At 38.7% G+C, this 26,334-nt stretch overlaps 8 non-coding genes across 8 annotated transcripts; all 8 read left to right on the plus strand.

Annotated features, from left to right (window-relative positions):
• Positions 1-9,317: 9,317 nt before the first annotated feature.
• TRNAR-UCG (transfer RNA arginine (anticodon UCG)) lies at positions 9,318-9,390 on the plus strand. Its single transcript has one exon. It is a non-coding gene; the product is annotated as a tRNA-Arg (tRNA).
• A 1,863-nt stretch (positions 9,391-11,253) lies between these two features.
• TRNAR-UCG (transfer RNA arginine (anticodon UCG)) lies at positions 11,254-11,326 on the plus strand. The gene has a single exon. It is a non-coding gene; the product is annotated as a tRNA-Arg (tRNA).
• A 4,903-nt stretch (positions 11,327-16,229) lies between these two features.
• Positions 16,230-16,302, plus strand: TRNAR-UCG (transfer RNA arginine (anticodon UCG)). Its single transcript has one exon. It is a non-coding gene; the product is annotated as a tRNA-Arg (tRNA).
• Positions 16,303-21,204: 4,902 nt separating this feature from the next.
• Positions 21,205-21,277, plus strand: TRNAR-UCG (transfer RNA arginine (anticodon UCG)). Its single transcript has one exon. It is a non-coding gene; the product is annotated as a tRNA-Arg (tRNA).
• Positions 21,278-22,340: 1,063 nt separating this feature from the next.
• TRNAR-UCG (transfer RNA arginine (anticodon UCG)) lies at positions 22,341-22,413 on the plus strand. Its single transcript has one exon. It is a non-coding gene; the product is annotated as a tRNA-Arg (tRNA).
• A 1,061-nt stretch (positions 22,414-23,474) lies between these two features.
• On the plus strand, positions 23,475-23,547 carry TRNAR-UCG (transfer RNA arginine (anticodon UCG)). The gene has a single exon. It is a non-coding gene; the product is annotated as a tRNA-Arg (tRNA).
• Positions 23,548-24,608: 1,061 nt separating this feature from the next.
• TRNAR-UCG (transfer RNA arginine (anticodon UCG)) lies at positions 24,609-24,681 on the plus strand. The gene has a single exon. It is a non-coding gene; the product is annotated as a tRNA-Arg (tRNA).
• A 1,061-nt stretch (positions 24,682-25,742) lies between these two features.
• TRNAR-UCG (transfer RNA arginine (anticodon UCG)) lies at positions 25,743-25,815 on the plus strand. Its single transcript has one exon. It is a non-coding gene; the product is annotated as a tRNA-Arg (tRNA).
• Positions 25,816-26,334: the final 519 nt, after the last annotated feature.

The following is a 26,334-nucleotide window of genomic DNA, read 5'->3' on the forward strand; positions in this document are numbered from 1 at the left end:
ATAAATTGGGGGAATCCTTGATGGAGAAGGATTTAAGAGTGCTTGTAGTCAGCAGGCTTAGCAATAGTGCCCAAAGTCATGCAATAGCTGCAAAGGCAAACAAGATCTTATCTTGCATTAAATAGGCAATTCAGGAATACCTATTGGAAAACTAGGTAGTATTTGGTGATGTCTGGGACACCAAGTCCTCCTCTACCCCTTGATGCCAGGAGAACTGTCCTAGCGGTTCTGGGTTTCTTACCCTGCCAAATGAAGTGGAAGATTAGTTTTTGTATATTTTTTAATTCTGAGCCAGGGATGTGGACCGGGAGCGTCTGGAAATAATATAATAATCTGGGGAGTATGTTCATTTTAACCGAGATCATTCTCCCGATCCATGATATTTGATGTCCTCCCCATTTCGCTAAGTCTTGTTTAATTTTCCGGAACAGGGTCGGGTAATTTTGTTGATATAGGGATTGGTAGTTCCTCGCTATCTTTACTCCCAGATATTTGATACTCGAGGAGCTCCAATGGTAATTAAAGTTTAATTTGAGGAGTTTCACCTCTGGCTCTGGCAGGCTTAAATTTAATGCTTCCGATTTATCGTTATTGATTTTATAGCCTGATTTATCTCCAAAATCTCGGAGTTCTTTTTGGAGGTTAGGTAGGGATGTTTGGGGTTACGTCAGGGTTAAAATGACATCATCTGCGAATAGTGATATTTTGTGCTGCCTGTGTCCAATTTCTATTCCATTGATGTCTCTATTGGTTCTTATTGCCGCTGCTAGGGGTTCTATTGTTAATGCAAAGAGAAGAGGAGATAGGGGGCATCCCTGTCGAGTTCCATTAGTAATCTCAAATCTCTGGTTACTGCCCCCTGGTAGTTTTACTGTTGCAGATGGATTTTGATATAATCTACGGACTCCTTCTAGATATGCGTCTTTGAAGCCGAATTTGCGCATAACATGGTCCATGAATAGCCAGTCTATTCTATCGAACGCCTTCTCTGCGTCCAAGCTAAGGAGTAGTGCTTTGGTCCCTGTGAGATGGACATGTTCAATAATGTCAATTATCTTTCGGGTATTGTCCGAGGCCTGTCTGCCTGCTACGAATCCCACTTGGTCTTTATCTATTAATCTTGGTAAAATGGGATTCAATCTATTTGCGAGTATTTTGCTATATAGTTTGAGATCACAATTAAGCAGGGAGATTGGACGGTAGCTTCCACATTGCATCGGGTCCCTGCCTTCTTTGTGTATTATGGCCAGGGTGGCCAGGGACATTGACGTAGGGAATTGATTTCCTTCCATAAAATCATTAAATATTCTTAGGAGATGCGTGGATAATACTGGCAAGAATCTCTTATAGTAGACATTAGTGAAGCCATCTGGGCCAGGAGACTTAGTGATTTTTAATGATTTGACCGCCTCTTCCAGTTCCTCTTTTGAAATCTCAGCATTGAGGACTGTGTTTTCCTCCTCCATTAGTGTGGGGAGCTGACACTTATCTAAGTATTGTGCTATTAATTCGGATGCTACTGATTCGGGGCGGCCCTTTTTGGATCTTAAGTTATAAAGTTCGGTGTAAAATTTTGTGAATTCGGCTGCTATTTTATTGTCACTATGTTGTATCTCACCAGACCAACTCTTGATCGCCGTGATTTGGGACCGTTTATGCACCCCTCTTAATTTAGTCGCTAGAAGTCTGTCTGCCTTGTTCCCTTTATCATAATATTGTTGGTTGGTCCATTTGAGGGCTTTCTCAACATCCTCCAGCTGGATTTGTCTAAGTTTTGCTCTAGCTGTTGTCAATGTTTTATATATTTTTTTTGAGGGGTTAGCATTATGAGTTTGTCCTATTATTTTGATATCATCCTTGAGCTCCTTTATTAGTTTTTGGCGGGCTTTTTTCCTGTGGGATGCGATGGAGATGAATTTCCCTCTAATGGTTGCCTTATGAGCTTCCCACAGGATTGCTGGTGAGGAGACGGATACTGAGTTAAAAAAAAAGTAGTCTCGAATGGCAGCTCTGATCTCTCTTTCTATCTCAGGATGGTTGAGTAGTGAGTCATTTAGCCTCCATGAGTAATTTATTGTCTTTTCGAAGGGTGTTGTCAAGGTTATGGTAATCGGGGCATGATCAGACCATGTGATCGGTCCTATGTCGGAGTCAGTTGTTGCCGCCACCACATTTTTTGTGGCCAGAAAGTGGTCTATTCGAGAGTAGGTCTGGTGAGGTGCTGAGTAGAAAGTATAGTCTCTCTGGCCCTGGTGTTGGGTTCTCCAGATGTCCACCAGTGAAAACTCGCTCAAGATTCCCCTAAACCTTTTCCCTGTGATCTGGGAGGGGGTTGTACGGGGGGGACCCATTGTGGTCGATCTGTCCTCGGTAGGGTTGAGGACCATGTTTAGGTCCCCTCCCACTATCATCGATGACAGATATCCCGGGTCTATGCCCTCGAGTACTTTCTTTAGGAATTCGGTTTGGTTCTCGTTTGGGGCATATACATTCATAAGAGCGATCGCTGAGCCCGCTAAGGAGCCATATACCACTAGGAATCTACCCTCTGGGTCCGCAGTTGTTTTGATATGATTGAATGGGGTGCCCTGTCTGATCAGGACAGCTACACCCCTTTTTTTGCTAGTAAATGATGCGAAAAAACACATTGGGAACACTTTTTTGAATAAATTTGGGGGGTCTTGTGATGTGAAGTGGGTCTCCTGTAGAAATATGATGTCCCCCCCTGATCTTTTCATATCTTTGAGTGCTAGCCTCCTTTTTCGGTTATTCTGGAGGCCCTTCACATTGAGTGAGGTGAATTTAATTGTGGTTTGGCTAGCCATTTGGGTTCTTTTTTAGAAGGTACCGTAAGGCCTCATCTTTCCCATTTGAGAGGCCCTGATTCAGTAAGTCTGAGTCTAGCTTATATCTCTGTAGGTGTGGGAGTTGCGAGTTTTTTTTGGCTAGAATAGCTATTTTAAGCTGAGGGGGGAGGGCGTGGGGGAGGGTCAACGGGGGTAGGGCGAAGATCAGCTGGGACAGAGTCAGCTGATAGAAATAGGTTGTAACGAGGCCTTGAAAAGGCTTCAACAAACTTTTGCCAGCTTTAAAAACAGCCGGCATTTGGGCTATAAGAGCCCTTCTGGGGTGATTCCGGGTCAGTCCACCGTTGGACATCTGAGGGGTCCAAACCCTCTAAAGAATTTACTTAACCCCTTTTTTACGTAGATCCTCAATCCACAGGTGAGGGAAGATAGGGGAGGTGAAGGTGTGATTCAGGCAGTTTAAACATTTTGCATTTTTGTACAGCATCTGTTATGTAGCATTACACCACGGACCCACTGTGCACATTTTGATTTTCCACCCAAGCAGTTTCAACTTTCTTCTGTAAATTTGCTTCGTCTGAATGGGAAGGGGGGAAGGGGGGAGGGGGGGATGGGGTGGGGTGGGTGTGGGGGGTGGGGTGTGGGGGGTGGGGGGTGGGGGGGGTGGGGGGGGTGGGGGGGGGTGAGGGGGGGTTGGGGGGTAGGGGGGTGGGGGGGGGGTGGGGGGTGGTGGGGGGGTGGATGGGGGGGGTGGATGGGGGGGGGGGTGGATGGGGGGGGGGTTGACGGAACCTTTCCAACAATATAGGCCTTTCACATTTTTGTATGCTGCATCTATTATACCACTCTTTGCAATAAGTATGCTATATATTATCTGGAAATCACCAAAGCACTTTTTGTTTTCTTATAAACTCTTGCGTCCCCTGGGTTCTGTTCCAAAGGAAGGCATAGGTGCATATATCACATTGCGTTTAATTCACAACTTTTATATAGTACCGGGGGGGGAGGGGGTGGGTGGGGGGGTAGGGGAGGGGGGGGGCAGGAGGGGTGAGGGGAGGGGGGTGGGGGTGGGGATGGTGGATGTGGGGGTAGGGGGGGTTTTACGGAGCCTTTCCAACAGTGTGGGCATTTCACATTTTTGTGTGCTGCGTCTGTTGTACCACTCTATACAATAAGTATGCTATACACTGTCTGGCAATCAGCCTAGGCACATTCAGTTTTCCTATGAGCCTTTGCTTCCTCTAGGTTCTGTTCCAAGGGAGGACATAGGTACATATCGCTTATTGCATACATTTTTCAACTTTTGTATAGCACCCGGGGGGGGGAGTGGGGGGGGGGAGAGGGGGGGAAGGGAGGGGGGAGTGGGGGGGAGGGGGGAGGGATGGGGGGGGGGGGTTGACAGAACATTTCAGGCAGTACAGGCATTTCACATTTTTGTATGTTGTATCTCCTATACCACTCTATGTAATGAGTATCTTATATACTGTCTGAGGGTCAGCCAAGGCGTATTTAGTTTCCTTACATGCCCTTGCTTCCTCTGGGTGCTGTTCCAAGGGAGGCATAGGTGCACATCACACATTGCATATATTTTTCAACTTTATCTAGCGCCGGGGGGGGGGAGGGGGGGAGGGAGGGGGGGAGTGGGGGGGGGAGGGGGGATGGAGGGGGGGAGGTTGACGGAACATTTCAGGCAGTACAGGCATTTCACATTTTTGTATGTTACATCTGTTATATCACTCTGTCCCATAAGTATGCTATGTGCTGTTTAGAGATCAGCGAGGATACTTATGGCTTTTCTATGTACTTTTACTTCCTCTGGATGTCATTCTAGAGGGGGGAAGTATAAGGGGAGGCATAGGGGCATTCCACACGTTATATATACTTTTCGGCTTTTATACAGTACCATTGTCGTTCCTATCTGTTTCACATTTGTATTGTAAACCTTTTGGCGATCAGTGAGTTTGCTGGCAAAGGTGTGTGGGGGGAGGGGGGGAGAAGGGGAGGATGACTAGGGCTATTTTTCATGCTGTGACCTGTGCAGTTAGGTTACAAATTTGTTGATTTATTGGGTATTGCGCAGTTTAGTGATTCATGGGTTTATATATATCACTCCCATGTACTGTGGACCTGGGTTTTGGGGGTGAGGGGGAGGGTGGGGGCTGGGGGGGGGGAAAAGGGGACCAGGGTGGGGGGGGGGGGTGAGAGGAGGAGTGCGGGGGGAAGGGGGGGACGTGTGAAGGAGAGGGGGTGGAGGATGGGGAGGGGGGGGGGAGGGCGGGGGGCTATGTGCTTGGGTTAAGGCTGAAACGGGGGGGGCCGCGGGGTACTTTCTATGATATAGCATTTTATTATATTACTCACGGCCTCCAGGGCGCAAAACCTCAACTTGTGTTTGTGCATCCTTTAAAACAAATCGGATGAACTGGGTCCTCGGGGTCGCAGTTGTCCTCCATCTCTTGAGCCAATGCGTTTTTGTTGGTTCGGGCTCTGCTGCTTACTTGTTGATGGGCCGTACCCCCCCCCCCCCCCCAGTGGGCCAAAAAAAATCATCCCGTGGGATCGGGACCACCGGCTGGAGGGGGGGGTGGAGCGAACACCCCTGCGGCCTAATCTAAAAAACTGGAGATCGGGGCATAGCAGAACAAGGCCTAGAGCCAGGATCTCATCGCAAACCGGCATTGGGGAAACCACGATCCTGTTCCATCCGGTCGAGTCGAGTGTGGACCAGGATTTCAACTTGGCTGGCGGGATCAGCCTCGGTGCCATCGCGGGAGTAGATGACCCGTGGTCCAATGTGGGTAGCGGTGTCCAGTGTCGTCTTGTTCGGGAAGTCAGCGGCTTCTCTCCAGGTACAGCTCCGGCCCGACGGGATGCCCTCCGATGTGGTTGTGGGTCTCCTCTCTCCCTCGGGATCACGTAGGGGGTGTTGTTTGGGTGCGGTGGCGGCTGTTACTTACTTGTCTTTGGAGTGCTGGGCCGCGATCCTCTCCGATGTCCGGAGTGGGTCTCCTGCGGCGTCTCCAGATGGCAGGTTGCCCGGTAGCCATGCCTGTGGAGGGGTTAGGCCCAAGGCCTTAGTGAATGGGGCCATGTCCGCGGGGTATTTCAGGGACAGGAACTTTCCGTTTCTGTTCACCGAGATTTTAAACGGTAAGCCCCATCTGTACTGTATTCCCTTCTCCCGAAGCAGGTTAGTCAGCGGCTTTAGCTCCCGTCTGCGGTAGTGTCTCGTTTTGAAAAGTTATTTCTCCCATGTCTCGGCATGCTGAAATAATTCTTTCTTTTGAGGTGTATTTATGCATTTTTATTATGATAGCCCTTCTGCGTTTTGGATCGTCAGACTTGGGTCCTAACGCACGATGGGCTCTGTCCATTTCCATCTCTTTTTCCTCCATCTCCCCGCAGACCAGATTGAAAAACTCCAGGAGGTAAGGCCGAATCTGTTCTTGTGTGACTGACTCTGGAACATTCCTCACACGGATGTTTTGTCTCCGGTCACGGTTTTCTTGTTCTTCCATGCCTTCTTTGAGGAGGGAGATCTCTTCACCCAGGCGGCTGATCTCTTCTTCTTCTTCTCCCTGTCTTTGTAGGGATTCGGAGAGCTTAGTCTCTAGGGTAGTGGTCTTTTCTGTTAGCCCTGAGATTTCCTTCCTTATGTCGCTCACTGCAGACCGCAATTCCGTTTGGAAGGAGGTTTTGAGGGTAGCAGCCATTCCTGCCATCAGTTCCTCCAAATATGCCCTGGTTATTGCATGTTCTGGGCTTGTAGAGGGACTTTCTCTAGCTGGGTCTTTTTCCCCGATTGGGAGGTAGCGCCATGCGGTCCGCCGCCATCTTGGGGATTCATGGTGCTTGCTTTCCCTCGCTGAGACGGTGAGAAAAATTTGGAAACAGCCTGGTTGTTCGTTTTTTTGTTTTTGACATTCCCCTTCTGTTTGTCTATCTGAGGGGACTATTTTCATCCATAAATTTTGAGGTAAGTGGGGGTTTTTTCGCTGTATAACCCACGGGTTTCAGGAGCTCCTCTAGCAGCCGTCCATACCGGGTGACGTCACCGGAAGTTCCCCCCTTAATATGGTTTTTACTTGCATTCTTACTAAGGAAATAGTTATAGGAAGCAGGCTATAGAAACATATTTTTTACAGCGTTACATAATTCATTTCAGTGCAAACATTTATTTAAAGGATAATATTCAGGAATACCTATTGGAAAACAAATTTATTAGTAATAGTCAGCATGGATTTATGAAGGATAGATCATGCCAAACTAACCTTATTTGTTTCTTTGATGAGGTAAGTAGGAATTTAGACCAGGGTAATGCATTTGATGTGGTAAACTTAGATTTTGCAAAGGCTTTTGATATGGTTCCACACAAGAGGTTGGTGTACAAAATAAAGCAAATTGGACTCAGTAAAAATGTTTGCACCTGGATTGAAAACTGGTTGAAGGATAGATAACAGAGGGTTGTCATAAATTGAACTTTTTCAGGTTGGGCTAAAGTTGTGAGTGGAGTACCTAAGGGATCGGCACAGGGGATGGACAATCTAACTTATGAGGAGACTGGGAAATGAAGGAAAGGACCTCCCAAAGTAGAGCTCAGGAAGAGGTGAAAAGGCAATCAATGTATAAATGCAATAAGAAAATGTGAATTAAATCCACAATAATTAATCCGGAGTAAGATCCTATTGTGCTCCTATGAAGGGTGTAAAACCAATAAACACATGTGGGGATGTCTTGGAAGACCATAATGTAAATCAACCTGACCCCCAACTGAATGGTAAACTAATCCCTGAAGCTGGATCACATGAACATGTAAGTGAGAAATAATGTTTTTACTCACTGAATCTTGTGCCCCATGTGCCTTATTCTTTGTTTAGATCCAATACTCCTTTCATTTTTTATATATCCACAGCATATTTCAATTGTTGCTTTCATAGATAATCAAAAGCACAAATTAAGTAACATTATTATATATGCATTCACTTGTTCTTTATTGATTAATCTATCAAACTTGCATTTTTATTGTTTTTTACTCAGGAGTGGTGGTTTGCTTAAATTGGTTGGTTAACTGCAGTTAGCTCCTCATCCTGTCGCCAATGTGGGTCAAATTGAATACCAAGTAGGATATTAAATACATTTGCCTATTATCAAAATGAACATAAGCAAATTGGACTCAGTAAAAATGTTTGCACCTGGATTGAAAACTGGTTGAAGGATAGACAACAGAGGGTTGTCATAAATTGAACTTTTTCAGGTTGGGCTAAAGTTGTGAGTGGAGTACCTAAGGGATCGGCACTGGGACCCCTGCTTTTTAACTTGTTTATTAATGACTTTGTGGTTGGCATCGAGAGCAAAGTCTCCATTTTTGCTGATGATAATAAATTGTGTAAGGTAGTACAATCAGAGCAGGATGTAATTTCTCTCCAGAAGAACTTGGAGAGACTGGAAACGTGGGCAGGTAAATGGCAGATGAGGTTTAATACATATAAATGTAAGGTTATTCATTTGGGATGCAAGAATAAACTGGCGACTTACACATTAAATGGGGATAAATTGGGGGAATCCTTGATGGAGAAGGATTTAGGAGTGCTTGTAGACAGCAGGCTTAGCAGTAGTGCCTAAAGTCATGCAATAGCTGCAAAGGCAAACAAGATCTTATCTTGCATTAAATAGGCAATGGATGGAAGGGAAGTAAACATAATTATGCCCCTTTACAAAGCATAAGTTAGACCACACCTTGAATATGGCGTACAATTGTGGCCACCACTCCTTAGAAAACACATTCTGGAATTAGAGTGAGTGCAGAGAAGAGCCCCCAAATTAATAAAGGGGAAGGACAATCTAATTTATGAGCAGACTGGGAAATGGAGGAAAAGACCTCCCAAAAAAGACCTCCCAAAGTAGTGCTCAGAAAGAGGTGAAAAGGCAACCAATGTATAAATGCAATAAGCAAATGTGAATTAAATCCACAATAATTCATCCGGAGTAAGATCCTATTGTGCTCCTATGAAGGGTGTAAAACCAATAAACACATGTGGGGATGTCTTGGAAGACCATACTGTAAATCAACCTGACCCCCAACTGATTGGTAAACTAATCCCTGGAGCTGGATCACATGAACATGTAAGTGAGAAATAATGTTTGTACTCACTGAATCTTGTGCCCCATGTGCCTTATTCTTTGTTTAGATCCAATACTCCTTTCATTTTTTATATATCCACAGCATATTTCAATTGTTGCTTTCATAGATAATCAAAAGCACAAATTAAGTAACATTATTATATATGCATTCACTTGTTCTTTATTGATTCATCTATCAAACTTGCATTTTTATTGTTTTTACTCAGGAGTGGTGGTTTGCTTAAATTGGTTGGTTAACTGCAGTTAGCTCCTCATCCTGTCGCCAATGTGGGTCAAATTGAATACCAAGTAGGATATTAAATACATTTGCCTATAATAATATGAACATAAGCATACTTCTCAGCATAGATCGGGCACTTTTTTTCAGTTGACCGCGTGGCCTAATGGATAAGGCGTCTGGCTTCGAATCAGAAGATTGAGGGTTCGAGTCCCTTCGTGGTCATTTTTTTTTATTCTAATAAAAAAACAATTGCACTTTATATTTGTACTTCATGTGTACAGTATGTGGACGAGACACGAAGGGCACTGCAGTACCAGCACACACCACATGTTCATTATTTTAGGATAGATACAGTGAAATTTTCCATTTAAGTTTTTGCTTTAGTTTTAGTGTCTGCTGGGACACACTGGGACACATATTCAACAAAGGTGGAACTGTTCAGAACTTGTGCTGTTCTGTTCACTGTGTTATTCAATGTACATATGCTAAAGGTGTTTTTTTCATAATTGTTTATGTGAGAAAGAGCTCACAAACGAAGGGTAATGCGGTACTGGAGTCATCCACAGTACAAACCACAAATAATTAGATGCTTTCTAAAATTGGCTAAATGAAAAATATTATAAAGAGTTAAACTAAAAAATACTTTAAAGTTGAATAGCTAAGTGTATTGTTACAATAGATGGGTACATGGCCAGAAAACATGCATGTACTTTGTAATCCTACAACATATCAAGTCAATGCGTTCCTAAACTCCAGTGGTGCAATTGATTAGTGCATGTTACTTATGTGCCTGAGTTTAATGAGTTTAATCTTCACCTGAATATGGTTTTTACTTGCATTCTTACTAAGGAAATAGTTATAGGAAGCAGGCTATAGAAACATATTTTTTACAGCGTTACATAATTCATTTCAGTGCAAACATTTATTTAAAGGATAATATTCAGGAATACCTATTGGAAAACAAATTTATTAGTAATAGTCAGCATGGATTTATGAAGGATAGATCATGCCAAACTAACCTTATTTGTTTCTTTGATGAGGTAAGTAGGAATTTAGACCAGGGTAATGCATTTGATGTGGTAAACTTAGATTTTGCAAAGGCTTTTGATACGGTTCCACACAAGAGGTTGGTGTTCAAAATAAAGCAAATTGGACTCAGTAAAAATGTTTGCACCTGGATTGAAAACTGGTTGAAGGATAGATAACAGAGGGTTGTCATAAATTGAACTTTTTCAGGTTGGGCTAAAGTTGTGAGTGGAGTACCTAAGGGATCGGCACAGGGGATGGACAATCTAACTTATGAGGAGACTGGGAAATGAAGGAAAGGACCTCCCAAAGTAGAGCTCAGGAAGAGGTGAAAAGGCAATCAATGTATAAATGCAATAAGAAAATGTGAATTAAATCCACAATAATTCATCCGGAGTAAGATCCTATTGTGCTCCTATGAAGGGTGTAAAACCAATAAACACATGTGGGGATGTCTTGGAAGACCATAATGTAAATCAACCTGACCCCCAACTGAATGGCAAACTAATCCCTGGAGCTGGATCACATGAACATGTAAGTGAGAAATAATGTTTGTACTCACTGAATCTTGTGCCCCATGTGCCTTATTCTTTGTTTAGATCCAATACTCCTTTTATTTTTTATATATCCACAGCATATTTCAATTGTTGCTTTCATAGATAATCAATAGCACAAATGAAGTAACATTATTATATATGCATTCACTTGTTCTTTATTGATTAATCTATCAAACATGCATTTTTATTGTTTTTTACTCAGGAGTGGTGGTTTGCTTAAATTGGTTGGTTAACTGCAGTTAGCTCCTCATCCTGTCGCCAATGTGGGTCAAATTGAATACCAAGTAGGATATTAAATACATTTGCCTATTATCAAAATGAACATAAGCATACTTCAGAGAGTGGTGGTTTGCTTAAATTGGTTGGTTAACTGCAGTTAGCTCCTCATCCTGTCGCCAATGTGGGTCAAATTGAATACCAAGTAGGATATTAAATACATTTGCCTATATCAATATGAACATAAGCATACTTCTGAGCATAGATCGGGCACTTTTTTTCAGTTGACCGCGTGGCCTAATGGATAAGGCGTCTGACTTCGAATCAGAAGATTGAGGGTTCGAGTCCCTTCGTGGTCGTTTTTTTTTATTCTCATATATTTATATTCGTTATATAAATTTCATTATTATAACTATTATAGATCTAAATTTATATATGTATTTATTATTTATCTCATAGCTATACATAGGTGACTATATTATATTATATATGCACTATTCTGTTATTAGGGTTTTTTATCACCATTTTTTAATTTATCTGTATCAATTTGTTTATTTCACATCTGAGGATTTGACTAATTCTATTCACTAATTTTATTATCACTTTTTTACATTTTATTATTTATAGATTTAATGAATTAATTTTTTTGATAAAGCATTTATACTATATATCTCTATGTCTATACATTAGGTATACACATGGTTTATATTGCTATTTGAATATTCACTTATACTATCACATCTCATTAGTGTTTATCTAGCGTCAATACACTATCTGATTATATATATATATTATTTTTATTATATTTCATGCACATATATCTTTATTATATTAACACATTTGATACATTGTTGCTATGATGTTCACTATTAGTCCTTTTCTTCTTTTGTTTTTGTTTTTATATTTATTGTTATTTGTTGTAACCATTTAGGCTCTCACAGTCTCATACAGTATGATGATTAGTGTCATGTTAACATCTTATACCATAAGACCCTTACAACAGCTTTAAATCATAGCTGTCTGCATAATCAATTAGACCATCTTCTGATTCATTGGTTTCAGATCAGGGCGTATACTTTAGAGACTGCTATATATTCTGATACTGTGAGAACCTCAGTACTCTTTGATAAAGCGCCTCCATGGCGGGAAACGCGTCAGAGTTTTTTAACCTTGTGTGTTTGTTTTTTTTGGCCATTATGCCCAATAAATAATCTTTATTCATTTTTTGCCCCAGCCTTTTTCTTTATCCCCTGGCAGTGCTCCGCTTTTTTCTCTTCTTTTCTATTATTTGTTTCTTTGATGAGGTAAGTAGGAATTTAGACCAGGGTAATGCATTTGATGTGGTAAACGTGGGCAGGTAAATGGCAGATGAGGTTTAATACATATAAATGTAAGGTTATTCATTTGGGATGCAAGAATAAACTGGCGACTTACACATTAAATGGGGATAAATTGGGGGAATCCTTGATGGAGAAGGATTTAGGAGTGCTTGTAGACAGCAGGCTTAGCAGTAGTGCCTAAAGTCATGCAATAGCTGCAAAGGCAAACAAGATCTTATCTTGCATTAAATAGGCAATGGATGGAAGGGAAGTAAACATAATTATGCCCCTTTACAAAGCATAAGTTAGACCACACCTTGAATATGGCGTACAATTGTGGCCACCACTCCTTAGACAACACATTCTGGAATTAGAGTGAGTGCAGAGAAGAGCCCCCAAATTAATAAAGGGGAAGGACAATCTAATTTATGAGCAGACTGGGAAATGGAGGAAAAGACCTCCCAAAAAAGAACTCACAAAGTAGTGCTCAGAAAGAGGTAAAAAGGCAACCAATGTATAAATGCAATAAGCAAATGTGAATTAAATCCACAATAATTCATCCGGAGTAAGATCCTATTGTGCTCCTATGAAGGGTGTAAAACCAATAAACACATGTGGGGATGTCTTGGAAGACCATAATGTAAATCAACCTGATCCCCAACTGATTGGTAAACTAATCCCTGGAGCTGGATCACATGAACATGTAAGTGAGAAATAATGTTTGTACTCACTGAATCTTGTGCCCCATGTGCCTTATTCTTTGTTTAGATCCAATACTCCTTTTATTTTTTATATATCCACAGCATATTTCAATTGTTGCTTTCATAGATAATCAATAGCACAAATTAAGTAACATTATTATATATGCATTCACTTGTTCTTTATTGATTAATCTATCAAACTTGCATTTTTTTTTATTCTCATAAAAAAACAATTGCACTTTATATTTGTACTTCATGTGTACAGTATGTGGATGAGACACGAAGGGCACTGCAGTACCAGCACACACCACATGTTCATTATTTTAGGATAGATACAGTGAAATTTTCCATTTAAGTTTTTGCTTTAGTTTTAGTGTCTGCTGGGACACACTGGGACACATATTCAACAAAGGTGGAACTGTTCAGAACTTGTGCTGTTCTGTTCACTGTGTTATTCAATGTACATATGCTAAAGGTGTTTTTTTCATAATTGTTTATGTGAGAAAGAGCTCACAAACGAAGGGTAATGTGGTACTGGAGTCATCCACAGTACAAACCACAAATAATTAGATGCTTTCTAAAATTGGCTAAATGAAAACTATTATAAAGAGTTAAACTAAAAAATACTTTAAAGTTGAATAGCTAAGTGTATTGTTACAATAGATGGGTACATGGCCAGAAAACATGCATGTACTATGTAATCCTACAACATATCAAGTCAATGCATTCCTAAACTCCAGTGGTGCAATTGATTAGTGCATGTTACTTATGTGCCTGAGTTTAATGAGTTTAATCTTCACCTGAATATGGTTTTTACTTGCATTCTTACTAAGGAAATAGTTATAGGAAGCAGGCTATAGAAACATATTTTTTACAGCGTTACATAATTCATTTCAGTGCAAACATTTATTTAAAGGATAATATTCAGGAATACCTATTGGAAAACAAATTTATTAGTAAGAGTCAGCATGGATTTATGAAGGATAGATCATGCCAAACTAACCTTATTTGTTTCTTTGATGAGGTAAGTAGGAATTTAGACCAGGATAATGCATTTGATGTGGTAAACTTAGATTTTGCAAAGGCTTTTGATACGGTTCCACACAAGAGGTTGGTGTACAAAATAAAGCAAATTGGACTCAGTAAAATGTTTGCACCTGGATTGAAAACTGGTTGAAGGATAGACAACAGAGGGTTGTCATAAATTGAACTTTTTCAGGTTGGGCTAAAGTTGTGAGTGGAGTACCTAAGGGATCGGCACAGGGGATGGACAATCTAACTTATGAGGAGACTGGGAAATGAAGGAAAGGACCTCCCAAAGTAGAGCTCAGGAAGAGGTGAAAAGGCAATCAATGTATAAATGCAATAAGAAAATGTGAATTAAATCCACAATAATTCATCCCAAGTAAGATCCTATTGTGCTCCTATGAAGGGTGTAAAACCAATAAACACATGTGGGGATGTCTTGGAAGACCATAATGTAAATCAACCTGACCCCCAACTGAATGGTAAACTAATCCCTGGAGCTGGATCACATGAACATGTAAGTGAGAAATAATGTTTGTACTCACTGAATCTTGTGCCCCACGTGCCTTATTCTTTGTTTAGATCCAATACTCCTTTTATTTTTTATATATGCATAGCATATTTCAATTGTTGCTTTCATAGATAATCAAAAGCACAAATTAAGTAACATTATTATATATGCATTCACTTGTTCTTTATTGATTAATCTATCAAACTTGCATTTTTATTGTTTTTTACTCAGGAGTGGTGGTTTGCTTAAATTGGTTGGTTAACTGCAGTTAGCTCCTCATCCTGTCGCCAATGTGGGTCAAATTGAATACCAAGTAGGATATTAAATACATTTGCCTATTATCAAAATGAACATAAGCAAATTGGACTCAGTAAAAATGTTTGCACCTGGATTGAAAACTGGTTGAAGGATAGACAACAGAGGGTTGTCATAAATTGAACTTTTTCAGGTTGGGCTAAAGTTGTGAGTGGAGTACCTAAGGGATCGGCACTGGGACCCCTGCTTTTTAACTTGTTTATTAATGACTTTGTGGTTGGCATCGAGAGCAAAGTCTCCATCTTTGCTGATGATAATAAATTGTGTAAGGTAGTACAATCAGAGCAGGATGTAATTTCTCTCCAGAAGAACTTGGAGAGACTGGAAACGTGGGCAGGTAAATGGCAGATGAGGTTTAATACATATAAATGTAAGGTTATTCATTTGGGATGCAAGAATAAACTGGCGACTTACACATTAAATGGGGATAAATTGGGGGAATCCTTTATGGAGAAGGATTTAGGAGTGCTTGTAGACAGCAGGCTTAGCAGTAGTGCCTAAAGTCATGCAATAGCTGCAAAGGCAAACAAGATCTTATCTTGCATTAAATAGGCAATGGATGGAAGGGAAGTAAACATAATTATGCCCCTTTACAAAGCATAAGTTAGACCACACCTTGAATATGGCGTACAATTGTGGCCACCACTCCTTAGAAAACACATTCTGGAATTAGAGTGAGTGCAGAGAAGAGCCCCCAAATTAATAAAGGGGAAGGACAATCTAATTTATGAGCAGACTGGGAAATGGAGGAAAAGACCTCCCAAAAAAGAACTCACAAAGTAGTGCTCAGAAAGAGGTGAAAAGGCAACCAATGTATAAATGCAATAAGCAAATGTGAATTAAATCCACAATAATTCATCCGTAGTAAGATCCTATTGTGCTCCTATGAAGGGTGTAAAACCAATAAACACATGTGGGGATGTCTTGGAAGACCATAATGTAAATCAACCTGACCCCCATCTGATTGGTAAACTAATCCCTGGAGCTGGATCACATGAACATGTAAGTGAGAAATAATGTTTGTACTCACTGAATCTTGTGCCCCATGTGCCTTATTCTTTGTTTAGATCCAATACTCCTTTTATTTTTTATATATCCACAGCATATTTCAATTGTTGCTTTCATAGATAATCAATAGCACAAATTAAGTAACATTATTATATATGCATTCACTTGTTCTTTATTGATTAATCTATCAAACTTGCATTTTTATTGTTTTTTACTCAGGAGTGGTGGTTTGCTTAAATTGGTTGGTTAACTGCAGTTAGCTCCTCATCCTGTCGCCAATGTGGGTCAAATTGAATACCAAGTAGGATATTAAATACATTTGCCTATAATAATATGAACATAAGCATACTTCTCAGCATAGATCGGGCACTTTTTTTCAGTTGACCGCGTGGCCTAATGGATAAGGCGTCTGACTTCGAATCAGAAGATTGAGGGTTCGAGTCCCTTCGTGGTCGTTTTTTTTTATTCTCATATATTTATATTCGTTATATAAATTTCATTATTATAACTATTATAGATCTAAATTTATATATGTATTTATTATTTATCTCATAGCTATACATAGGTGACTATATTATATTATATATGCACTATTCTGTTATTAGGGTTTTTTATCACCATTTTTTAATTTATCTGTATCAATTTGTTTATTTCACATCTGAGGATTTGACTAATTCTATTCACTAATTTTATTATCACTTTTTTACATTTTATTATTTATAGATTTAATGAATTAATTTTTTTGATAAAGCATTTATACTATATATCTCTATGTCTATACATTAGGTAAACACATGGTTTATATTGCTATTTGAATATTCACTTATACTATCACATCTCATTAGTGTTTATCTAGCGTCAATACACTATCTGATTATATATATATATTATTTTTATTATATTTCATGCACATATATCTTTATTATATTAACACATTTGATACATTGTTGCTATGATGTTCACTATTAGTCCTTTTCTTCTTTTGTTTTTGTTTTTATATTTATTGTTATTTGTTGTAACCATTTAGGCTCTCACAGTCTCATACAGTATGATGATTAGTGTCATGTTAACATCTTATACCATAAGACCCTTACAACAGCTTTAAATCACAGCTGTCTGCATAATCAATTAGACCATCTTCTGATTCATTGGTTTCAGATCAGGGCGTATACTTTAGAGACTGCTATATATTCTGATACTGTGAGAACCTCAGTACTCTTTGATAAAGCGCCTCCATGGCGGGAAACGCGTCAGAGTTTTTTAACCTTGTGTGTTTGTTTTTTTTGGCCATTATGCCCAATAAATAATCTTTATTCATTTTTTGCCCCAGCCTTTTTCTTTATCCCCTGGCAGTGCTCTGCTTTTTTCTCTTCTTTTCTATTATTTGTTTCTTTGATGAGGTAAGTAGGAATTTAGACCAGGGTAATGCATTTGATGTGGTAAACGTGGGCAGGTAAATGGCAGATGAGGTTTAATACATATAAATGTAAGGTTATTCATTTGGGATGCAAGAATAAACTGGCGACTTACACATTAAATGGGGATAAATTGGGGGAATCCTTGATGGAGAAGGATTTAGGAGTGCTTGTAGACAGCAGGCTTAGCAGTAGTGCCTAAAGTCATGCAATAGCTGCAAAGGCAAACAAGATCTTATCTTGCATTAAATAGGCAATGGATGGAAGGGAAGTAAACATAATTATGCCCCTTTACAAAGCATAAGTTAGACCACACCTTGAATATGGCGTACAATTGTGGCCACCACTCCTTAGACAACACATTCTGGAATTAGTGTGAGTGCAGAGAAGAGCCCCCAAATTAATACAGGGGAAGGACAATCTAATTTATGAGCAGACTGGGAAATGGAGGAAAAGACCTCCCAAAAAAGAACTCACAAAGTAGTGCTCAGAAAGAGGTAAAAAGGCAACCAATGTATAAATGCAATAAGCAAATGTGAATTAAATCCACAATAATTCATCCGGAGTAAGATCCTATTGTGCTCCTATGAAGGGTGTAAAACCAATAAACACATGTGGGGATGTCTTGGAAGACCATAATGTAAATCAACCTGATCCCCAACTGATTGGTAAACTAATCCCTGGAGCTGGATCACATGAACATGTAAGTGAGAAATAATGTTTGTACTCACTGAATCTTGTGCCCCATGTGCCTTATTCTTTGTTTAGATCCAATACTCCTTTTATTTTTTATATATCCACAGCATATTTCAATTGTTGCTTTCATAGATAATCAATAGCACAAATTAAGTAACATTATTATATATGCATTCACTTGTTCTTTATTGATTAATCTATCAAACTTGCATTTTTTTTTATTCTCATAAAAAAACAATTGCACTTTATATTTGTACTTCATGTGTACAGTATGTGGACGAGACACGAAGGGCACTGCAGTACCAGCACACACCACATGTTCATTATTTTAGGATAGATACAGTGAAATTTTCCATTTAAGTTTTTGCTTTAGTTTTAGTGTCTGCTGGGACACACTGGGACACATATTCAACAAAGGTGGAACTGTTCAGAAATTGTGCTGTTCTGTTCACTGTGTTATTCAATGTACATATGCTAAAGGTGTTTTTTTCATAATTGTTTATGTGAGAAAGAGCTCACAAACGAAGGGTAATGTGGTACTGGAGTCATCCACAGTACAAACCAAAAATAATTAGATGCTTTCTAAAATTGGCTAAATGAAAACTATTATAAAGAGTTAAACTAAAAAATACTTTAAAGTTGAATAGCTAAGTGTATTGTTACAATAGATGGGTACATGGCCAGAAAACATGCATGTACTATGTAATCCTACAACATATCAAGTCAATGCATTCCTAAACTCCAGTGGTGCAATTGATTAGTGCATGTTACTTATGTGCCTGAGTTTAATGAGTTTAATCTTCACCTGAATATGGTTTTTACTTGCATTCTTACTAAGGAAATAGTTATAGGAAGCAGGCTATAGAAACATATTTTTTACAGCGTTACATAATTCATTTCAGTGCAAACATTTATTTAAAGGATAATATTCAGGAATACCTATTGGAAAACAAATTTATTAGTAAGAGTCAGCATGGATTTATGAAGGATAGATCATGCCAAACTAACCTTATTTGTTTCTTTGATGAGGTAAGTAGGAATTTAGACCAGGATAATGCATTTGATGTGGTAAACTTAGATTTTGCAAAGGCTTTTGATACGGTTCCACACAAGAGGTTGGTGTACAAAATAAAGCAAATTGGACTCAGTAAAATGTTTGCACCTGGATTGAAAACTGGTTGAAGGATAGACAACAGAGGGTTGTCATAAATTGAACTTTTTCAGGTTGGGCTAAAGTTGTGAGTGGAGTACCTAAGGGATCAGCACAGGGGATGGACAATCTAACTTATGAGGAGACTGGGAAATGAAGGAAAGGACCTCCCAAAGTAGAGCTCAGGAAGAGGTGAAAAGGCAATCAATGTATAAATGCAATAAGAAAATGTGAATTAAATCCACAATAATTCATCCCGAGTAAGATCCTATTGTGCTCCTATGAAGGGTGTAAAACCAATAAACACATGTGGGGATGTCTTGGAAGACCATAATGTAAATCAACCTGACCCCCAACTGAATGGTAAACTAATCCCTGGAGCTGGATCACATGAACATGTAAGTGAGAAATAATGTTTGTACTCACTGAATCTTGTGCCCCATGTGCCTTATTCTTTGTTTAGATCCAATACTCCTTTTATTTTTTATATATCCATAGCATATTTCAATTGTTGCTTTCATAGATAATCAAAAGCACAAATTAAGTAACATTATTATATATGCATTCACTTGTTCTTTATTGATTAATCTATCAAACTTGCATTTTTATTGTTTTTTACTCAGGAGTGGTGGTTTGCTTAAATTGGTTGGTTAACTGCAGTTAGCTCCTCATCCTGTCGCCAATGTGGGTCAAATTGAATACCAAGTAGGATATTAAATACATTTGCCTATTATCAAAATGAACATAAGCAAATTGGACTCAGTAAAAATGTTTGCACCTGGATTGAAAACTGGTTGAAGGATAGACAACAGAGGGTTGTCATAAATTGAACTTTTTCAGGTTGGGCTAAAGTTGTGAGTGGAGTACCTAAGGGATCGGCACTGGGACCCCTGCTTTTTAACTTGTTTATTAATGACTTTGTGGTTGGCATCGAGAGCAAAGTCTCCATCTTTGCTGATGATAATAAATTGTGTAAGGTAGTACAATCAGAGCAGGATGTAATTTCTCTCCAGAAGAACTTGGAGAGACTGGAAACGTGGGCAGGTAAATGGCAGATGAGGTTTAATACATATAAATGTAAGGTTATTCATTTGGGATGCAAGAATAAACTGGCGACTTACACATTAAATGGGGATAAATTGGGGGAATCCTTTATGGAGAAGGATTTAGGAGTGCTTGTAGACAGCAGGCTTAGCAGTAGTGCCTAAAGTCATGCAATAGCTGCAAAGGCAAACAAGATCTTATCTTGCATTAAATAGGCAATGGATGGAAGGGAAGTAAACATAATTATGCCCCTTTACAAAGCATAAGTTAGACCACACCTTGAATATGGCGTACAATTGTGGCCACCACTCCTTAGAAAACACATTCTGGAATTAGAGTGAGTGCAGAGAAGAGCCCCCAAATTAATAAAGGGGAAGGACAATCTAATTTATGAGCAGACTGGGAAATGGAGGAAAAGACCTCCCAAAAAAGAACTCACAAAGTAGTGCTCAGAAAGAGGTGAAAAGGCAACCAATGTATAAATGCAATAAGCAAATGTGAATTAAATCCACAATAATTCATCCGTAGTAAGATCCTATTGTGCTCCTATGAAGGGTGTAAAACCAATAAACACATGTGGGGATGTCTTGGAAGACCATAATGTAAATCAACCTGACCCCCATCTGATTGGTAAACTAATCCCTGGAGCTGGATCACATGAACATGTAAGTGAGAAATAATGTTTGTACTCACTGAATCTTGTGCCCCATGTGCCTTATTCTTTGTTTAGATCCAATACTCCTTTTATTTTTTATATATCCACAGCATATTTCAATTGTTGCTTTCATAGATAATCAATAGCACAAATTAAGTAACATTATTATATATGCATTCACTTGTTCTTTATTGATTAATCTATCAAACTTGCATTTTTATTGTTTTTTACTCAGGAGTGGTGGTTTGCTTAAATTGGTTGGTTAACTGCAGTTAGCTCCTCATCCTGTCGCGATTGTGGGTCAAATTGAATACCAAGTAGGATATTAAATACATATGCCTATTATCAAAATGAACATAAGCATACTTCAGAGCATAGATCAGGCACTTTTTCAGTTGACCGCGTGGCCTAATGGATAAGGCGTCGGACTTCGAATCAGAAGATTGAGGGTTCGAGTCCCTTCGTGGTTGTTTTTTTTTTATTCTCATAAAAAACAATTGCACTTTATGTTTGTACTTCATGTGTACAGTATGTGGACAAGACACGAAGGGCACTGCAGTACCAGCACACACCACATGTTCATTATTTTAGGATAGATACAGTGAAATTTTCCCTTTCAGTTTTTGCTTTAGTTTTAGTGTCTGCTGGGACACACTGGGACACATATTCAACAAAGGTGGAACTGTTCAGAACTTGTGCTGTTCTGTTCACTGTGTTATTCAATGTACATATGCTAAAAGTGTTTTTTTCATAATTGTTTATGTGAGAAAGAGCTCGCAAACGATGGGTAATGCGGTACTGGAGTCATCCACAGTACAAACCAAAAATAATTAGATGCTTTCTAAAATTGGCTAAATGAAAAATATTATAAAGAGTTAAACTAAAAAATACTTTAAAGTTGAATAGCAAAGTGTATTGTTACAATAGATGGGTACATGGCCAGAAAATATGCATGTACTATGTAATCCTACAACATATAAAGTCAATGCATTCCTAAACTCCAGTGGTGCAATTGATTAGTGCATGTTACTTATGTGGCTGAGTTTTATGCTTTTGATCTTCACCTGAATATGGATTTTACTTGCATTCTAACTAAGGAAATAGTTATAGGAAGCAGGCTATAGAAACATATTTTTTGCAGCGTTACATAATTCATTTCAGTGCAAACATTTATTTAAAGGATAATATTCAGGAATACCTATTGGGAAACAAATTCATTAGTAATAGTCAGCATGGATTTATGAAGGATAGATTATGCCAAACTAACCTTATTTGTTTCTTTGATGAGGTAAGTAGGAATTTAGACCAGGGTAACGCAGTTGATGTGGTAAACTTATATTTTGCAAAGGCTTTTGATACAGTTCCACACAGGAGTGGTGGTTTGCTTAAATTGTTTGGTTAACTGCAGTTAGCTCCTCATTCTGTCGCCAATGTGGGTCAAATTTAATACCAAGTAGGATATTAAATACATTTGCCAATTATCAATATGGACATAAGCATACTTCTGAGCATAGATCGGGCACTTTTTCAGTTGACCGCGTGGCCTAATGGATAAGGCGTCTGACTTCGAATCAGAAGATTGAGGGTTCGAGTCCCTTCGTGGTCGTTTTTTTTTATTCTCATTAAAAAACAATTGCACGTTATATTTGTACTTCATGTGTACAGTATGTGGACGAGACACGAAGGGCACTTCAGTACCAGCACACACCACATGTTCATTATTTTAGGATAGATACAGTAAAAGTTTCCCTTTCAGTTTTTGCTTTAGTTTAATGTCTGCTGGGACACACTGGGACACATATTCAACCAAGGTGGAACTGTTCAGAACTCGTGCTGTTCTGTTCACTGTGTTATTCAATGTACATATGCTAAAAAAAAAAAATCATAATTGTTTATGTGAGAAAGAGCTCACAAACGATGGGTAATGCGGTACTGGAGTCATCCACAGTACAAACCAAAAATAATTAGATGCTTTCTAAAATTGGCTAAATGAAAAATATTATAAAGAGTTAAACTAAAAAATACTTTAAAGTTGAATAGCAAAGTGTATTGTTACAATAGATGGGTACATGGCCAGAAAATATGCATGTACTATGTAATCCTACAACATATAAAGTCAATGCATTCCTAAACTCCAGTGGTGCAATTGATTAGTGCATGTTACTTATGTGGCTGAGTTTTATGCTTTTGATCTTCACCTGAATATGGATTTTACTTGCATTCTAACTAAGGAAATAGTTATAGGAAGCAGGCTATAGAAACATATTTTTTGCAGCGTTACATAATTCATTTCAGTGCAAACATTTATTTAAAGGATAATATTCAGGAATACCTATTGGGAAACAAATTCATTAGTAATAGTCAGCATGGATTTATGAAGGATAGATTATGCCAAACTAACCTTATTTGTTTCTTTGATGAGGTAAGTAGGAATTTAGACCAGGGTAACGCAGTTGATGTGGTAAACTTATATTTTGCAAAGGCTTTTGATACAGTTCCACACAGGAGTGGTGGTTTGCTTAAATTGTTTGGTTAACTGCAGTTAGCTCCTCATTCTGTCGCCAATGTGGGTCAAATTTAATACCAAGTAGGATATTAAATACATTTGCCAATTATCAATATGGACATAAGCATACTTCTGAGCATAGATCGGGCACTTTTTCATTTGACCGCGTGGCCTAATGGATAAGGCGTCTGACTTCGAATCAGAAGATTGAGGGTTCGAGTCCCTTCGTGGTCGTTTTTTTTTATTCTCATTAAAAAACAATTGCACGTTATATTTGTACTTCATGTGTACAGTATGTGGACGAGACACGAAGGGCACTTCAGTACCAGCACACACCACATGTTCATTATTTTAGGATAGATACAGTAAAAGTTTCCCTTTCAGTTTTTGCTTTAGTTTAATGTCTGCTGGGACACACTGGGACACATATTCAACCAAGGTGGAACTGTTCAGAACTCGTGCTGTTCTGTTCACTGTGTTATTCAATGTACATATGCTAAAAAAAAAAAATCATAATTGTTTATGTGAGAAAGAGCTCACAAACGATGGGTAATGCGGTACTGGAGTCATCCACAGTACAAACAAAAAATAATTATATGCTTTCTAAAATTGGCTAAATGAAAAATATTATAAAGAGTTAAACTAAAAAATACTTTAAAGTTGAATAGCTAAGTGTATTGTTACAATAGATGGGTACATGGCCAGAAAACATGCATGTACTATGTAATCCTACAACATATCAAGTCAATGCATTCCTAAACTCCAGTGGTGCAATTGATTAGTGCATGTTACTTATGTTACTGAGTTTTATGCGTTTGATCTTCACCTGCATATGGTTTTTACTTGCATTCTTACTAAGGAAATAGATATAGGAAGCAGGCTATAGAAACATATTTTTTGCAGCGTTACATAATTCATTTCAGTGCAAACATTTATTTAAAGGATAATATTCAGGAATACCTATTGGGAAACAAATTCATTAGTAATAGTCAGCATGGATTTATGAAGGATAGATCATGCCAAACTAACCTTATTTGTTTCTTTGATGAGGTAAGTAGGAATTTAGACCAGGGTAAAGCAGTTGATGTGGTAAACTTATATTTTGCAAAGGCTTTTGATACAGTTCCACACAGGAGTGGTGGTTTGCTTAAATTGTTTGGTTAACTGCAGTTAGCTCCTCATTCTGTCGCCAATGTGGGTCAAATTTAATACCAAGTAGGATATTAAATACATTTGCCAATTATCAATATGGACATAAGCATACTTCTGAGCATAGATCGGGCACTTTTTCAGTTGACCGCGTGGCCTAATGGATAAGGCGTCTGACTTCGAATCAGAAGATTGAGGGTTCGAGTCCCTTCGTGGTCATTTTTTTTTATTCTCATTAAAAAACAATTGCACGTTATATTTGTACTTCATGTGTACAGTATGTGGATGAGACACGAAGGGCACTTCAGTACCAGCACACACCACATGTTCATTATTTTAGGATAGATACAGTAAAAGTTTCCCTTTCAGTTTTTGCTTTAGTTTAATGTCTGCTGGGACACACTGGGACACATATTCAACCAAGGTGGAACTGTTCAGAACTCGTGCTGTTCTGTTCACTGTGTTATTCAATGTACATATGCTAAAAAAAAAAAATCATAATTGTTTATGTGAGAAAGAGCTCACAAACGATGGGTAATGCGGTACTGGAGTCATCCACAGTACAAACCAAAAATAATTAGATGCTTTCTAAAATTGGCTAAATGAAAAATATTATAAAGAGTTAAACTAAAAAATACTTTAAAGTTGAATAGCAAAGTGTATTGTTACAATAGATGGGTACATGGCCAGAAAATATGCATGTACTATGTAATCCTACAACATATAAAGTCAATGCATTCCTAAACTCCAGTGGTGCAATTGATTAGTGCATGTTACTTATGTGGCTGAGTTTTATGCTTTTGATCTTCACCTGAATATGGATTTTACTTGCATTCTAACTAAGGAAATAGTTATAGGAAGCAGGCTATAGAAACATATTTTTTGCAGCGTTACATAATTCATTTCAGTGCAAACATTTATTTAAAGGATAATATTCAGGAATACCTATTGGGAAACAAATTCATTAGTAATAGTCAGCATGGATTTATGAAGGATAGATTATGCCAAACTAACCTTATTTGTTTCTTTGATGAGGTAAGTAGGAATTTAGACCAGGGTAACGCAGTTGATGTGGTAAACTTATATTTTGCAAAGGCTTTTGATACAGTTCCACACAGGAGTGGTGGTTTGCTTAAATTGTTTGGTTAACTGCAGTTAGCTCCTCATTCTGTCGCCAATGTGGGTCAAATTTAATACCAAGTAGGATATTAAATACATTTGCCAATTATCAATATGGACATAAGCATACTTCTGAGCATAGATCGGGCACTTTTTCAGTTGACCGCGTGGCCTAATGGATAAGGCGTCTGACTTCGAATCAGAAGATTGAGGGTTCGAGTCCCTTCGTGGTCGTTTTTTTTTATTCTCATTAAAAAACAATTGCACGTTATATTTGTACTTCATGTGTACAGTATGTGGACGAGACACGAAGGGCACTTCAGTACCAGCACACACCACATGTTCATTATTTTAGGATAGATACAGTAAAAGTTTCCCTTTCAGTTTTTGCTTTAGTTTAATGTCTGCTGGGACACACTGGGACACATATTCAACCAAGGTGGAACTGTTCAGAACTCGTGCTGTTCTGTTCACTGTGTTATTCAATGTACATATGCTAAAAAAAAAAAATCATAATTGTTTATGTGAGAAAGAGCTCACAAACGATGGGTAATGCGGTACTGGAGTCATCCACAGTACAAACCAAAAATAATTAGATGCTTTCTAAAATTGGCTAAATGAAAAATATTATAAAGAGTTAAACTAAAAAATACTTTAAAGTTGAATAGCTAAGTGTATTGTTACAATAGATGGGTACATGGCCAGAAAACATGCATGTACTATGTAATCCTACAACATATCAAGTCAATGCAT

Source organism: Ascaphus truei, chromosome 16, assembly GCF_040206685.1.
Source record: "Ascaphus truei isolate aAscTru1 chromosome 16, aAscTru1.hap1, whole genome shotgun sequence".
NCBI classification, from domain to species: domain Eukaryota; kingdom Metazoa; phylum Chordata; class Amphibia; order Anura; family Ascaphidae; genus Ascaphus; species Ascaphus truei.